Raw genomic sequence first — 14831 nt, 5'->3', positions numbered from 1 at the left:
TTATTTTATTTTCAAATTACTTTCAGCTCTCTCATTTTTTTAGCTATCTCTATAATTTTTCATATACTTTATTTTTTTTTTATATGCGAAATGTAAAATATTTCAAATGTAGGCTTTTCAAGGTGTAATCGGGGAAAGTCAGGAACTGTTTGCTTGTGGAGATAAAACAATATTTTGTTTGTTTTTTCAATTCAATTTTTATTTTTTTATTACCTATTAATGATATATATATATATATATATATATATATATATATATATATATATATATATATATATATATATATATATATATATTTTAATTGCAAAAATTTAAAATTTAGTTATATCTTTTATACTTTAAAAATAAATTATTATAAAATATATTTAAACGTTTATTTTACTTTTGAAATTTTGTTAATTTGTATTATTTATTTATTTTATAATAATATAATTAGTTTTTTTTATTATTGTAAATAAGTATTTTTAAATCATTATTTTTCATTTAAAAAGCAATACGAAAATAGAACTTCATTATAATGGAGAACGGCGAAAAAAAAAATCAAATATATTTTTTTAAATTTTAGTTTAATTTAGAAAATTAAAATTATTATTATTTTTTTAAATTTTCCTTTTGAAAAATTGGTATATAAAAAATTTTATTTTTTATTTTTTATTAAAAAATTAAAAAACTAATTAATTTTTCTGCAAGTTAATTCACCATTAGGTCATGCTTGATATTGCATAATTAAAATTATAATATAATCGTGGTTATATTGCATATTTAATTTCATTATTTGATAACATAAAAAAAAATTGATGTAATGAAATGATAATTATGTAACGTAATTAATTATATTTAAACTAACGTAATGGTTATTACATATAAAAATAGATGTAATTATTATTATTTATTTTAATTTTTTTTATTTATTATTAATATTATCATCATCATTATTACTCGGTCACAACTGTTATTACTACTACTACCACCATCTATCACCATTCTGATACTATCATCATTTGATCACTATTATTACTATTTAACTATTGTCACCTCTACTATCATCACCGGGCTATTACCACCATCATCTAACTATTATTGTTGCCACTACTACCATTACTTAGCTATCACTATCAGTCAATTATTAATTACTGTAATTATTATTACTTATTATTAATATTATGAATAAATTAATATTAAAATAAAAATTATAATTAAATTATATTATTTATATTTTTATTTTACAATCAAAAGAGAAATATAATGATAATTATATTATTATATTATAATTTTAATTATATTATATAATTAATTATATTAAGCTATACTAATGGTAACTTTAATTTTTTTTTCAATCCAAATTTCTAATAATGGATGTCGACTATTAATAAATTATTTGATATTCAACTAGTATTCATTAATAATGCAAGCCAAGTCAAAGGTGGAGAGGAAAATGAAGCTCTAACTCAAATAGAGTGAGTAGGCAAGTTATTAAAATCTAATATATTTAAGATATATTTGACTAAATTCATCAAAATAATAAAGTTATGCAAACAATTTCTCAAATTAAAGAAAGGATATGACTATAAGATGAAACATTTAGATCATGTTTGGTAGAGCGTAATGTAATACAATATAATTAATTATGTAATTTAATCAAAATTGTAATGTAATTGTCATTACATTCCTATATTTGATTATAAAATAAGAATATAAGTAATATAATGTAATGATAATTTTGATTTTAATATTTAATTTGCTTATAATGTTAATGATAAGTTGTAGCAGTTGCATTTATTGATAGTTGAGCGGTAATGATAGCCAAGTAGTAGTAGCGGTAGCGACGACAACAGTGATTAGGTGGTGGTGATGGTGGCTAGACAACAACATAAGTTATCAAGCGTAATCAAATATATAATGTAATTATGATTAAATTACAACTTTAACTACGTCATTCTAAACATAACTTTAAGACAAATGTTCATATGAGTTGAGGATTGACATTAAAAAAAAAAAAAAAAACCTAAATTAGTAACCAGTTTGGTAACAACTTTTAAGGTAATATTTAATATTTTGATTCTAGTTAAAACATTAGTTAAAACACTACCTTTCATAGTTATATTGTTTAGTGGTATAATGGTTATACTAGTATTTAGAGATTGACTGTGACGACCTGACTCGGGAAAGCGGTTCAAGGAGGGCTAAGAGTGGCTTAAGAGAGTAAACTCTCGACAGGCTTTTAGGATGGCGAGGCTACCTAGGGTAGTAGAATGCAGGGTACAGGAATTAATCGAATCATATATTAAAATGGGGGAAACTAATCACTAGAAGTACCTTTTAGCGGAATGGCCTGAAGAGTTGGAAGAACTCTAGAGTTAAGCGTGCTCGCTTGAGAGAAATCCTAGGATGGGTGACCTCCTAGGAAGTTCTCTATTCTACCTATGGGACAAAACCGTGAGGCTCAGGATGGGGTGGGTCATAGTGGACAATTCCTCTAGTGGTTGGAGTCGGGGCGTATCATTGGCCCTATTCGAAAATGGCTTTTAAGATAGTATTGAGTGTTTTGACTATACTCAAAACACTACTCTTATTTATACTATTCGGTAATATAGTGTTTATAGTGTTAGTAGTATACCCTAGAGTATATCATTTAGTATGTATCTTGTACATATTTTATTAATAAATGGCAATTTCACTTTTCTGTTTATATAATGTATTTATGTGTAATAGAAAATATCCATTGATATTTTGTTAGAAATTCTATTCTTAAGTTGTTAAGAATATGAGTGATAGTATTTTTAGCACAAAATATCATAAATTGGTTCACAATAGAGGATACTTCACAATAAGGACATGACTTATCCAGAAAGATTGTAATCATGTTTTTTCCCAAGGTATTTATATGAGATATAAATAAGATGGAATGGTGAGTCTTATGCCATATAACAAACATGATAGACACTTATACATGATAAATAGGCCGAACCAGTAACGCATATGACAAGCACATGAAGTTTACTCTTGTCAATGAATTGTCATATATCATATCAGTGCATATAATCTTTAGACCTGAGATAACACAGTTATCTTATATATAAGTGGTTTGAGTTTGATAATGCTTTCATACTTGTACTGTGTATGGGTATATCGGCATGTATTGGCTCCTACTAGTTATATATGGAGGTAGGTGTTGATCAAGATGGAATCTGTTACCCTAAATAGATAGGGATAAAGTCCTATGTTCATTTAATTGTTCTTGATTTTTCAAGTTCCTGGCCAAGATAGACAGATTTAGTCAGAAAAGAGTTTCTGACAAGAAAATCTAATTAATCAAGAATTGGAATTAAAAGAGAACATAATATTCATAGCAAATGGGGTTTGACATAAACCATGACTCTAGCTCGAATTGGGATTTTATAACAGAGAGATCCTAATGCATGGTAACATATGATTATAGGTTCATTTAAGGTATTCCTTGTTACTGATTGGGTGGCCATGGCATACTATACTAGATGTCAACCATGGTCTATGAGATGCTTAAAATGATTTAGAGAAATCATTTATGGTAAGAAAGAGTTCTGATAATATTAAGAGTTAATATCATATCTCATTGCCAATTAGTGATGAGCCTAATAAGTCACATACATACACAAGATAATTATCAAGTAAAATGTGATCTAATTGATTAATTAAAGAGTTTAATTAATTAATTAATTAATTAATTAGTTTTGGTTTGTAATAAGATTGCAAAGTCTCTAGCATAACTTGAAACCAAATCTAAATTATTGGATTTATAGTATAAGTTAAATTTATATTTAAAGTGTTTAAATATGAATTTAATTGTGAGAAATTAATTAATAGAGATTAATTAATTAATTTATATTTGATATAAATTGATTTGAAGAGGAGAAATAATGATTTTGGGTTGAGAACTCAAAATTACAACATAAGGGTAATTTGGTCATTTCACATAGTGACATGTGGCACCATGAGATGGTGACACATGACATCATATAAGTTTGCCATTTGTTTTCCTATCATGCAAGGTGATCAAAGTCAAGATTAAATCTAACTTTGACACTTGGCTTAATGTGATTAGGTCAATTAAAAATAAGATGCAATGTGGTGGTGACATGTGGCATATGGTTTAAATGACTTAATAACCTAATTATAAAAGGGAAAAGAAAGAAGAACAAAATACAACACTTCCTCTTCCTCAAGGTGGCGGCACCTCTTTCTTCCTCTCTTCTCTTCATCTTTTCTCATCAATTCAAAGAGAATCACTCCATTCCCTTTGAATTAAAATTGCTAGAAATTATTTCTAGTATCCTATACATACATACAACATCTCTAAAGGCAAAAACCTAATTTATAATTGGTTGGCAAAGGTTTGAGAAGCAAATTGGGGGCTGCCCATTGGTGATCTTAGTGTGGACAAGCTAGAGGGACAACACTTGGGGTCCTAAGTACTTTCTAAAGGTGCCAATTACATCCATAATGCATCAAAGAAGTTAGTGTTCTAACTTTTTGTTGTTTTGAGTTAAGAATTTTAATTTGTTAATTCACAATCTTGAATGGCAAATATAGATCCTAATACATATTAAAAGTGTTTTAATGAGCAATTGAGCATTGAAATTAATTAGGCATATAAGAGATGTGGTATGATGCATGTAACCCTAGAAGAAAATTTTTGAAATTCAATGCTCTAATGAACTAATCACCATGCTTTCGCTCCTTCAATTGGTATCAGAGCCACTATATTTGCCATTAAAGATTTAATATGAGATTTAATTATATGATTTAATCAAAATTTGATTGATTCAAAGTTGTTTGGATCACTATAGGTGGCGGCATATTCGTATGCTCCATGGGTGCGCATGACTTGGGCCCTTCCAAGTGTGCGCATGGTTATGGGTTTCATTGTGCAATTGTTGTATGAACTAAGGCCCATGATTAGGCCCATACTTAATTAAATTGTTTAATTAAGAATTTTAATCACACAATTAAATTTTGATTCAATTGTTTGAATGATATTCAAATCTGAATTTTTAAATTTGTTTGAATGAGATTCAAATCTGAATTTTTTAGTTGAATATGAGATATTCAATTTAATTTAGTATTTTTGTTTATTTAATTGTTAAATGGTAATATGCATGATGGATGATCATGGATAATAAAAGACCAATGTGATTGGATTTATTTCTTTTATTTTTCTTTGGGTTTTAAAATAATTAATTTTATTTTTGGTGGCATGTATTATAAGTGTTGTAATAATTTGGGTTTTAATTTCATTTATGTAAAGACTTTAAAGTCTATATTCTTGTAAATTTGTCTTGGTATGCCAAGGATTGCAAGAAGATCAAGGAGGTCAAGAGCATTGGTGGGACAGTGGGAGGAATTCAATATCAAGTGTTGATTATGTACTCCTTCAGCAACTTTTGTAAAATGAATGAATGAAATGCACTTAGGAATGCTCTGATTCAATTCTTGGTGGCTCGGAATTGAATCCCTTAGAAAGTCCATGATCATACTATATTTATTGTTTATCTGTGTATGCATGAGATGCATGGGAATGTATGCAAGTATATGATATATGCATGCTAATTGGATAATGTGCAAAGTGAGACTATAATAGTAATTAAGCCGACCACTAAATCTTCCAAAAAAATGATTAAGCTGGAAATGGAATAATTAAAGTAATTATATCATGGGCGCTCTATTGAGGCAATTATTTTAAGAAATTTTAAATACTTGCATGTGATGCATTTAATTTAAGAGATTTTCTTAAGAATAATTGTTAAGCATGAGATGTTGTAAATATGTAAATAAGTTGATGGCCAATAATGGATGTGCCTGAGGACATTAAAATTATTTGCATGTTTACTGGCTTAATGGGATCAACTTAACTAATGCAAGATGAATCAATAATGGATGTGCCTGAGATTTTGAGCATTAGGGGCTAGATAAATTATTGAACCTCACATGAGATGTGATGGGCAAGGAATTGCTCACTTATAGTTTATTGTAATTCCAATAATGGATGTGCCTGAGGATGATCAATAAGACTATAAGAATTCAATCACCCACTAGAAATTCATCCAACTAGGATTTTCATTTTCTACTTTGAAAGTGTAGGATTTGCCAAGTTAGTGGGAGGACTAATTTAATTAAAAGACCATAATTGTTTTGGTTAATTACTTGATAAATTTACTAATTAATCTAGTTATTTTCTGCAGTTATTCTTCTGATAATAATGAGCACACAATAACCACCACTATCCAATATACTTGCGAGCATACTTGATCACAATAGGTTGACGGGACTTAATCTTTCTGATTGGCTAAGAAATTTAAAACTTGTCCTGAACCTAGAACGTATTGGATATGTTCTAGACTCAAAGGTTCCTGGTCCCTTATCTCCAGAGGCCACTCAAGAGGAACATGAAACTTTGGATAAGTAAAGGGAGCATGATATGAGAGCAAAATGTTACATGCTTGCTTCCATGATTAATGAGTTGCAGAAGCAGCATGAGAACATGCAGAGTGCAAGTGAGATCCTTCTTCACCTACAAAAGTTATATGGTGAGCATAGCAGGAATGCTAGGTATGAAATATCTAGACAGCTATTTCGCATGAGGATGTCTGAGGGACAGAATATAGGAGATCATGTCCATAAGATGATTCGACTTATTGAGCAGCTGGAACATCTTGACTTTCACATGAATTTCTAACTACAGACGGATTTGATCCTTCAGTCCCTACTTGAGTCATTTGGAAATTTTGTGACAAATTTCCATATGACTAAGCAGGAATACACCTTGGCTGGTTTACTTAACATGCTGGTTATTGCCCAAAAGAATATACCGGGCAATAAAGGAAAAGAGGTAGCTTTGATTGCATCTTCTTCTGCTGGAAATTCCAACAAGAAGAAGGGCAATAAGAAAAAGAAACCTCAAGTTCCAGGACCTTCCAAGAAGATAGCCAAACAGAAAGGGAAGATCAAAGCTGATGGAGACAAAGGAAAGTGTTTCCACTGCCAGAAGGATGGGCACTGGAAAAGGAACTGCTCAGAGTATCTTGCTTCTTTAAAGGACAAAAAGGATACACCTTCAGCAGGTATGTCTATTTCTTGTTATTTAGATACTAATGATGCTCATAGTTCATCTACAGCTTGGGTTTAGATAATGGTGCCAGTTCTCACATTTCTTATAATATGTAGGAACTAGCAAACAGTAGTAGCTTACATGCTCGAGATGTTAGACTCCGGATTGGCGATGGCTCAACTGTTGAAGCTTTAGTCATACGATCTAAAATTTTTTACATGTGTGGACATGTTTTGTGTTTGAATAATATTTTATATGTACTTGATGCTTTTAACAACATCATTTCTATATCTAGTTTGACTAGAAATGGTTATGAATCTCAGTTCACAAATGATGTTTGCAATATTTATTTTGGAAATAAATATGTTAGCTCGGGTTATATGCATGATGGTCTTTATTATTTGGATAATAATGATAAACACAAATTGAATGCAAGCAATCTAAAAGAATGCAATACCATGATGAAAATCAACTCAAGTTCAAAATATCTTTGGCACTTAAGATTAGGTCATGTTGCAGAAGATAGAATTGCAAAATTGGAGAAAATGAGAATTTTATCCTCATTGGGTTCTGAACCTACTCCAACTTGTGAATCCTGCCTTCAAGGCAAAATGACTAGATCACCCTTTGCTAGACAAGGACTAAGAGCTAAAAATATTTTAGAGCTAATACATAGTGATGTATGTGGTCTATTTAAGGAAATGGCTAGAGGCTGTTTTCATTACTTTATTACCTTTACTGATGATAAATCAAGGTTTGAGTATTTGTATTTGATGAAATATAAACATGAATCTTTTGAAAAGTTCAAAGAATTTAAATCTGAAGTGGAAAATCAAATAGGAAAAAGTATTAAAACTCTTCAATCAGATCGTGGAAGTAAATACTTAAGTACTGAATTTGATGAATACTTGAAAGAGCATGGCATTGTTTTCTAGCTGACTCCTCCAGGAATGCCACAGTTGAATGGTGTATCTGAAAGGAGAAATCGTACCCTATTAGAAATGGTACGTAGTATGATGAGCTATACTGATATGCCAATCTCCTTTTGGAGATTTGCATTAGAATCAGCTTTGCATATTCTGAATAGGATTCCATCAAAATTAGTTTCTTCCACACCTTATGAGATATGGCATGGACGAAAACCAAGTCTTAAGCATGTTGAGATTTGGGATTGTCCAGCTTATATCAAAAAGCTGAACACTGATAAATTAGAAATCAGATCAGAAAATGGTCGATTTGTTAGATAACCAAAAGAAAGTTTTGGATATTATTTTTATTTGCCTACATCACAAAAGGTTGTGGTAAACAGAGATGTCATATTTTTTGAATAACAGTTTATTCAAGAATGAGGCAAAGGAAGGCAAATAGTGTCACGACCCAGGGATGGGGTTGGGACGTGCTTGTTCAACCAGCTACGCACTAGGGTGAAAACTTTGTGTCCCACATCGGAAACGGGAAGAAAAGATTTGGGCCATATATGTGGGAGCCTTCCTCACCTGGTCAGCGTGCTTTTGGGAATGAAACCTCCCAAGGGACAAATCCGTGAGGCCCATGGGCTAAAGCGGACAATACTAACTGGAGAAGGATCAGGCTGTTACAAATAAAGTTCGAATTGGAGAATTCTAACCAACCAATAGATCAAATAGATATAGAACCATTTAGTCAACCTACACTTATTGATAAAATATCTACAGTAATTCCTCACAGATCAACCAGGATATCTCACCCACCAGTGAGATATAGTTTTCTTCATGAAGATGATCAAGAGTTGTTTACTCATGAATAAGTAGATCATGGAGATGATACACTTACCTATGAAGAAGCTATATCAGATATAGACTCTTCAAAATAGATTGAAGCTATGAAATCCGAAATTGATTCCATGTATAAGAATCAAGTTTGGGATCTTATTGACCTACCTGAAGGTATAGTACCTATAAGGAATAAATGGGTTCTCAAGAAGAAAATTGGTTCTGATGGAAAGGTAGAAACCTATAAAGCAAGGCTAGTACCGAAAGGGTTTCGCCAAAGGCAAGGAATCGACTATGAGGAGACTTTCTAGCCTGTTGCCATGTTTAAATCAATTAGGATTCTATTAGCAATAGCTGCATACTATGATTATGAGATTTGGCAGATGGATGTCAAAATAACTTTTCTCAATGGATACATTGAAGAAAACATTTTCATGAAACAACCTAGGGGTTTTGAATCCTAAGATGGTTCCAAGGTATGCAAGCTAAAGCGATCCATTTATGAGTTGAAACAAGCTTCAAGGAGTTAGAACATCTGTTTTGATGAAGCCATTGAGTCATTTGGTTTTATAAAAAATGTGGATGAACCATGCGTATATAAAAAGGTTAGTGATAGCGCTATCACTTTCTTTGTCTTATATGTGGATGATATTCTGTTGATAGGTAATGACATAGGTATGTTGACAGTTATAAAGGTATGGTTGTCAAATACATTCTCCATGAAAGACTTAGGGGAGACAACCTATATTCTTGGAATTCGCATCTATAGAGATAGAGCAAAAAGAATAATTGGTTTATCCCAAAGTCTATACTTGGAAAAGGTATTAAAGAGGTCTAACATGCTTGATTTCAAGAAAGGATTGTTTCTAGTGAGACATGGTATCCACCTTTCTAAAGAGATGTCTCCAAAGACACTTGAAGAAAGAGATAAAATGGCCAGGATTCCATATGCTTCAGCTATAGAAAGTTTGATGTATGCAATGATGTGTACTAGGCCGGATATCGCATATGTTGTTAGTTTGACTAGAAGGTTTCAATCCAATCCAGGTTTGGAACACTGGATAGCTGTCAAGAACATCCTTAAGTACTTGAGAAGAACTAAGGATTTATTCTTGATTTATGGAGGTGGTAACTTGCAATTGGATGGTTATACTAATTCTAATTTCCAATCAGATATCGATGATAGAAAGTCTACCTCTGGGTTTGTGTTCATTTGTAATAGAGATGTAGTTAGTTGGAAGAGTTTCAAATAGAGTACGACTGTTGATTCTACTATAGAGGCTGAGTATATTGCTATATCAGATGCTATAAAAAAAGCTGTTTGGATAAAGAAGTTTGTGACAGAACTTGCAGTAGTTCCTTCCATTAAGTCAGCAGTTCTACTCTACTGTGACAACAATGGAGCGGTCATACAGGCTAAGGAACCCTGATCTCACCAGAAATCCAAACACATAGAAAGACGCTACCACATTATCAGAGAAATAGTTGGGTGAGGTGATGTAGCCATGTAGAAAATAGCATCAGCTGAAAATTCAGCTGATCCATTCACGAAACCTATGTCACAAGCTCAGTTAGACCGACATCTTGAGAAGATGGGTCTAAGATATTGTAATGAATGGCTCTAGTGCTAGTGGGAGATTGTTAGTAGTATGCCCTAGAGCATATCATTTAGTATGTATCTTGTACATATTTTATTAATAAAAAGTAATTTCACTTTTCCGTTTACATAATGTATTTATGTGTAATAGAAAATGTCCATTGATATTTTATTAGAAATTTTATTCTTAAGTTGTTAAGAATATGAGTGACAGTATTTTTAACACAAAGTATCATAAATTAGTTCACAATCGAGGATACTTCACAATAAGGACATGACTTATCCAGAAAGATTACAATCATGTTTGTTCCTAAGATATTTATATGAGATATAAATAAGATGGAATGGTGAGTCTCATGCCATATAACAAACATGATAGGCACTTATACATGATAAGTAGGTCGAACTAGTGACGCATATGACAAGCACATAGAGTTTACTCTTGTCAATGAATTGTCATATATCATATCAGTGCATATAATATTTAGACCTGAGATAACACAGTTATCTTGTATATAGGTAGTTTGAATTTGATACTGCTTTCATACTTGTACTGTGTATAGGTATATGTGCATGTGTTGGCTCCTACTAGTTATATATGGAGATAGGTATTGATCAAGATGGAATTTGTTACCCTAAGTAGATAGGGATAAAGTCCTATATTCATTTAATTGTTATTGATGTTTCAAGCTCCTGGCCATGACAGGCAGATTTAGTCAGAAAAGAGTTTTTGACAAGAAAATCTAATTAATCAAGAACTGGAATTAAAAGAGAACATAATATTCATAGCAAATGGGGTTTGACATAAACCATGACTTCAGCTCGAATTGAGATTTTGTAACAGAGAGATCTTAGTGCATGGTAACATATGATTATAGGTTCATTTAAGATATTCCTTATTACTGATTGAGTGGCCATGACATGCTATGCTAAGTGTCAACCATAGTCTATGAGATGCCTAAAATGATTTAGAGAAACCATTTATGGTAAGAAAGAGTTCTGATGATATTAAGAGTTAATATCATATCTCATTGCCAATTAGTGATGAGCCTAATAAGTCACACACATACACAGGATAATCACCAAGTAAAATATGATTTAATTGATTAATTAAAGAGTTTAATTAATTAATTAAATAGGTTTGATTTGCAATAAAATTGCAAAGTCTCTCATGACTTGAAACTAAATCTAGGTTATTGGATGTATAGTATAAGTTAAATTTATATTTAAAGTGTTTAAATATGAATTTAATTATGAGAAATTAATTAATAGAGATTAATTAATTAATTTATATTTGATATAAATTGATTTAAAGAGGATAAATAATGATTTTGGGTTGAGAATTCAAAATTACAACATAGGGGTAATTTGGTCATTTCATATGGTGACATGTGGCACCATGAGATGGTGACACGTGGCATCATATAAGTTTGTCATTTGTCTTCCTATCATGCAAGGTGATCAAAATCAAGATTAAGTCTAACTTTGACACTTGGCTTAATGTGATTAGGTCAATTAAAAATAAGATGTAATGTGGTGGTGACATGTGGCATAGGGTTTAAGTGACTTAATAACCTAATTATAAAAGGAAAAAGAAAGAAGAACAAAATACAACACTTTCTATTCCTCAAGGTGGCGGCACCTCTTTTTCCCTCTCCTCTTTTCATCTTTTCTTATCAATTCAAAGAGAATTACTCCACTCCCTTTGAATTAAAATTGCTATAAATTATTTCTAGTGTCCTACACACACATACAACTTCTTTAAAGGTAAAAACCCAATTTATAGTTGGTTGGAAAAGGCTTGAGAAGTAAATTGGGAGCTGTCCATTGGTGATCTTAGTGTGAACAAGCTAGAGGTACAACACTTGGGGTCCTAAGTGCTTCCTAAAGTTGCCAATTACATTCATAGTGTATCAAAAAGTTTAGTTTTCTAACTTCTCTTTTAAACTAGGGTTTAAATGAATTAATTTGTTAATTCACAATCTTGAATAGCAAACATAGATCCTAATACATATTAAAAGTGTTTTAATATGTAATTGAGCATTGAAATTAATTAGGCACATAAGAGATGTGGTATGGTGCATATAACCCTAGAAGAAAATTTTTGAAATTTAATACTCTAATGAACTAATCATCATGCTTTCACTCTTTCATATAGAGGTATTTAGAGGTTAAGAAAGTGGTTCATGAAAGTTACCCCTTCGAACTTTTAAATGTTGAAAAAGCTTTTTGATCAGGGTCAACAAGCTTTTATTGAATACTTATACTTTAAATTACTATATAAATAACTAATATCTAACTGTTAATAGCTAGTAAAATAATTAATAATTATTAAAAAAACTAGCATCTATTAGAATAGTTAATATTATCGAACAGATGAGTATTTCATAAAAAATTACCTCATCAAAATTTAAAAATTGAACTACCAAGATTAATATCGATTAATATTTTATTTTTTATTTGTAAAAATTACAATTTTAAATATTTTGTTAAAATTATAATTTTATATACAACTAATTTCAATATTATATTGCATTAATTAAAAGTTTTTTTTTATATAATTATTGGAGTTTTAGGAAAATAAAAAGAGATGGGCATGAGTGGCGGAGAAGTCAATGGTGTAACTAGCAATGGGTAAGTGACAGCAAGTAAGCCAACTAACATTTTCTTTAACCCCGTGCGTACTTGCCGTTCAACATGTGACAGTGCGACCCTAATTTTCCATTGACTTCTCGGCTCAGCTCATTCTGGTGGGCGCTGGCTTAGCTTAGTCCAGCCGTTTTTCTTTTGATGAAATGAGGACTCCCTTTGAACATTTGAGTTTTTTTACCCCATTTTATTCAATAATTCCACTTTTTTTTGGTAAATATAATTCCACTTTGATAAATGCTCATTTAAGATTTTTTTTTTTAATAATTCACTCATAAATTTAATTTAATATATTTTTCAATAATAATATTAAATTTTTTTATATAAAATTATTTTGATAGTTATAAATTAAATTTATAAAAAATTATAGAGTCAAATTGTAGTTAAAATTTTATTATTAAATGAAATATATGTTTCTTATTATTTAATCAACTTAAAACAATCAATTTAATTTTAAAATTTAAATTGCATTATCTTTTCATTTAATAAAAATATTATTTTTTGTTTTTTTTAAATTTAAAATGCAAATATCAGTCTGTCTAATCTAATTAATAAAGTTTGAATATCAATTTTGTCTTTTACAAAACAAGAAACTAAAATAGACAATTCAATTTATGAATTAAAGTGACAATTTTGAATTTTGGGGTATGGATGAAACATAGAAGGCATGCATAGGACACTTAAGATCCAAATTGCTATTAACATCTAAGACCACCATCATCCATATTCTAAAAACTTAAAACAAAATTTTCTTAATTCAATTAAAATAAAAAATTATTAACTTATATTTTTTAAATTTTCTTTTACATAATAAAAATAAATTTTAAAAGACTAAAATTACAAATGAAATACCTTAAAAGACATATAAATTTAAATATTATATCCGTCATTTATTTTATTCCTGTATTTAAATGAAAACACTATGTATTCTTTATTAGCCCCTATGCCTACATGTTGTTTTTGTCACTAGGAGTAGGGATGAGCATTCAATTAACTGAATGAAACCAAATTTTAAACTAACTAAAATTTTAATTAATTATATTCATATTAATCGAACTAAATTAAAATTGAGAGAAAATCAAACCTAACTGAAATAAAAATCGAAAATATTTGGTTTATTATTGGTTATAATCTAAAAATATTATATATATATTAATTAATAAATAAAATATTAATAAAAATATATTTTCAATCTTTTTTTACTTAAAAATAATAAATATGATTTATTATTAATAAAAATTAATTACAAATTAAATATTATTAATAAAATTATAAAAATATATTATTAATAAAAATATAATTAATATATTAATTAAGATAAATTTAATTATTTAGATTAATTAAATTACCAAATCAAAATTAACTAAACAGATAACTAAAAATTTTTAGGATTATTAATTAAAATCAATTTAAATCAAACTCATTTTATTAAAATAATAAATTTTATTAATTCAATTCAATTATTTCATTATAATTAAATAATACACACTGGAGTTTTCTTTCTTTATCAATCAATGTTCAATTTTGCTAGATTATAAGAAGATAATATTGGTGTTAGCGTGTGACTCGAAAATATTCATAAAAAATATATATATTAATTATAAAAAAGTTTGGACAATTGTGCTGATGTAGACGCCATGCATGGCATGACATGACATGGGTGTCTGCAAGCTGCTTCCTCCTAAGCCAAGCTAGCTGGTCCTGTCGTATAAATCACAGTGAAAATACCCTGTGCATGAGGAGCTAGTAT

The sequence above is a fragment of the Hevea brasiliensis genome, chromosome 15 (genome assembly GCF_030052815.1).
Source record: "Hevea brasiliensis isolate MT/VB/25A 57/8 chromosome 15, ASM3005281v1, whole genome shotgun sequence".
Taxonomy (NCBI): Eukaryota; Viridiplantae; Streptophyta; class Magnoliopsida; order Malpighiales; family Euphorbiaceae; genus Hevea; species Hevea brasiliensis.
The sequence above is the reverse complement of the archived record's forward strand: the minus strand, read 5'-3'. Positions refer to the sequence as shown.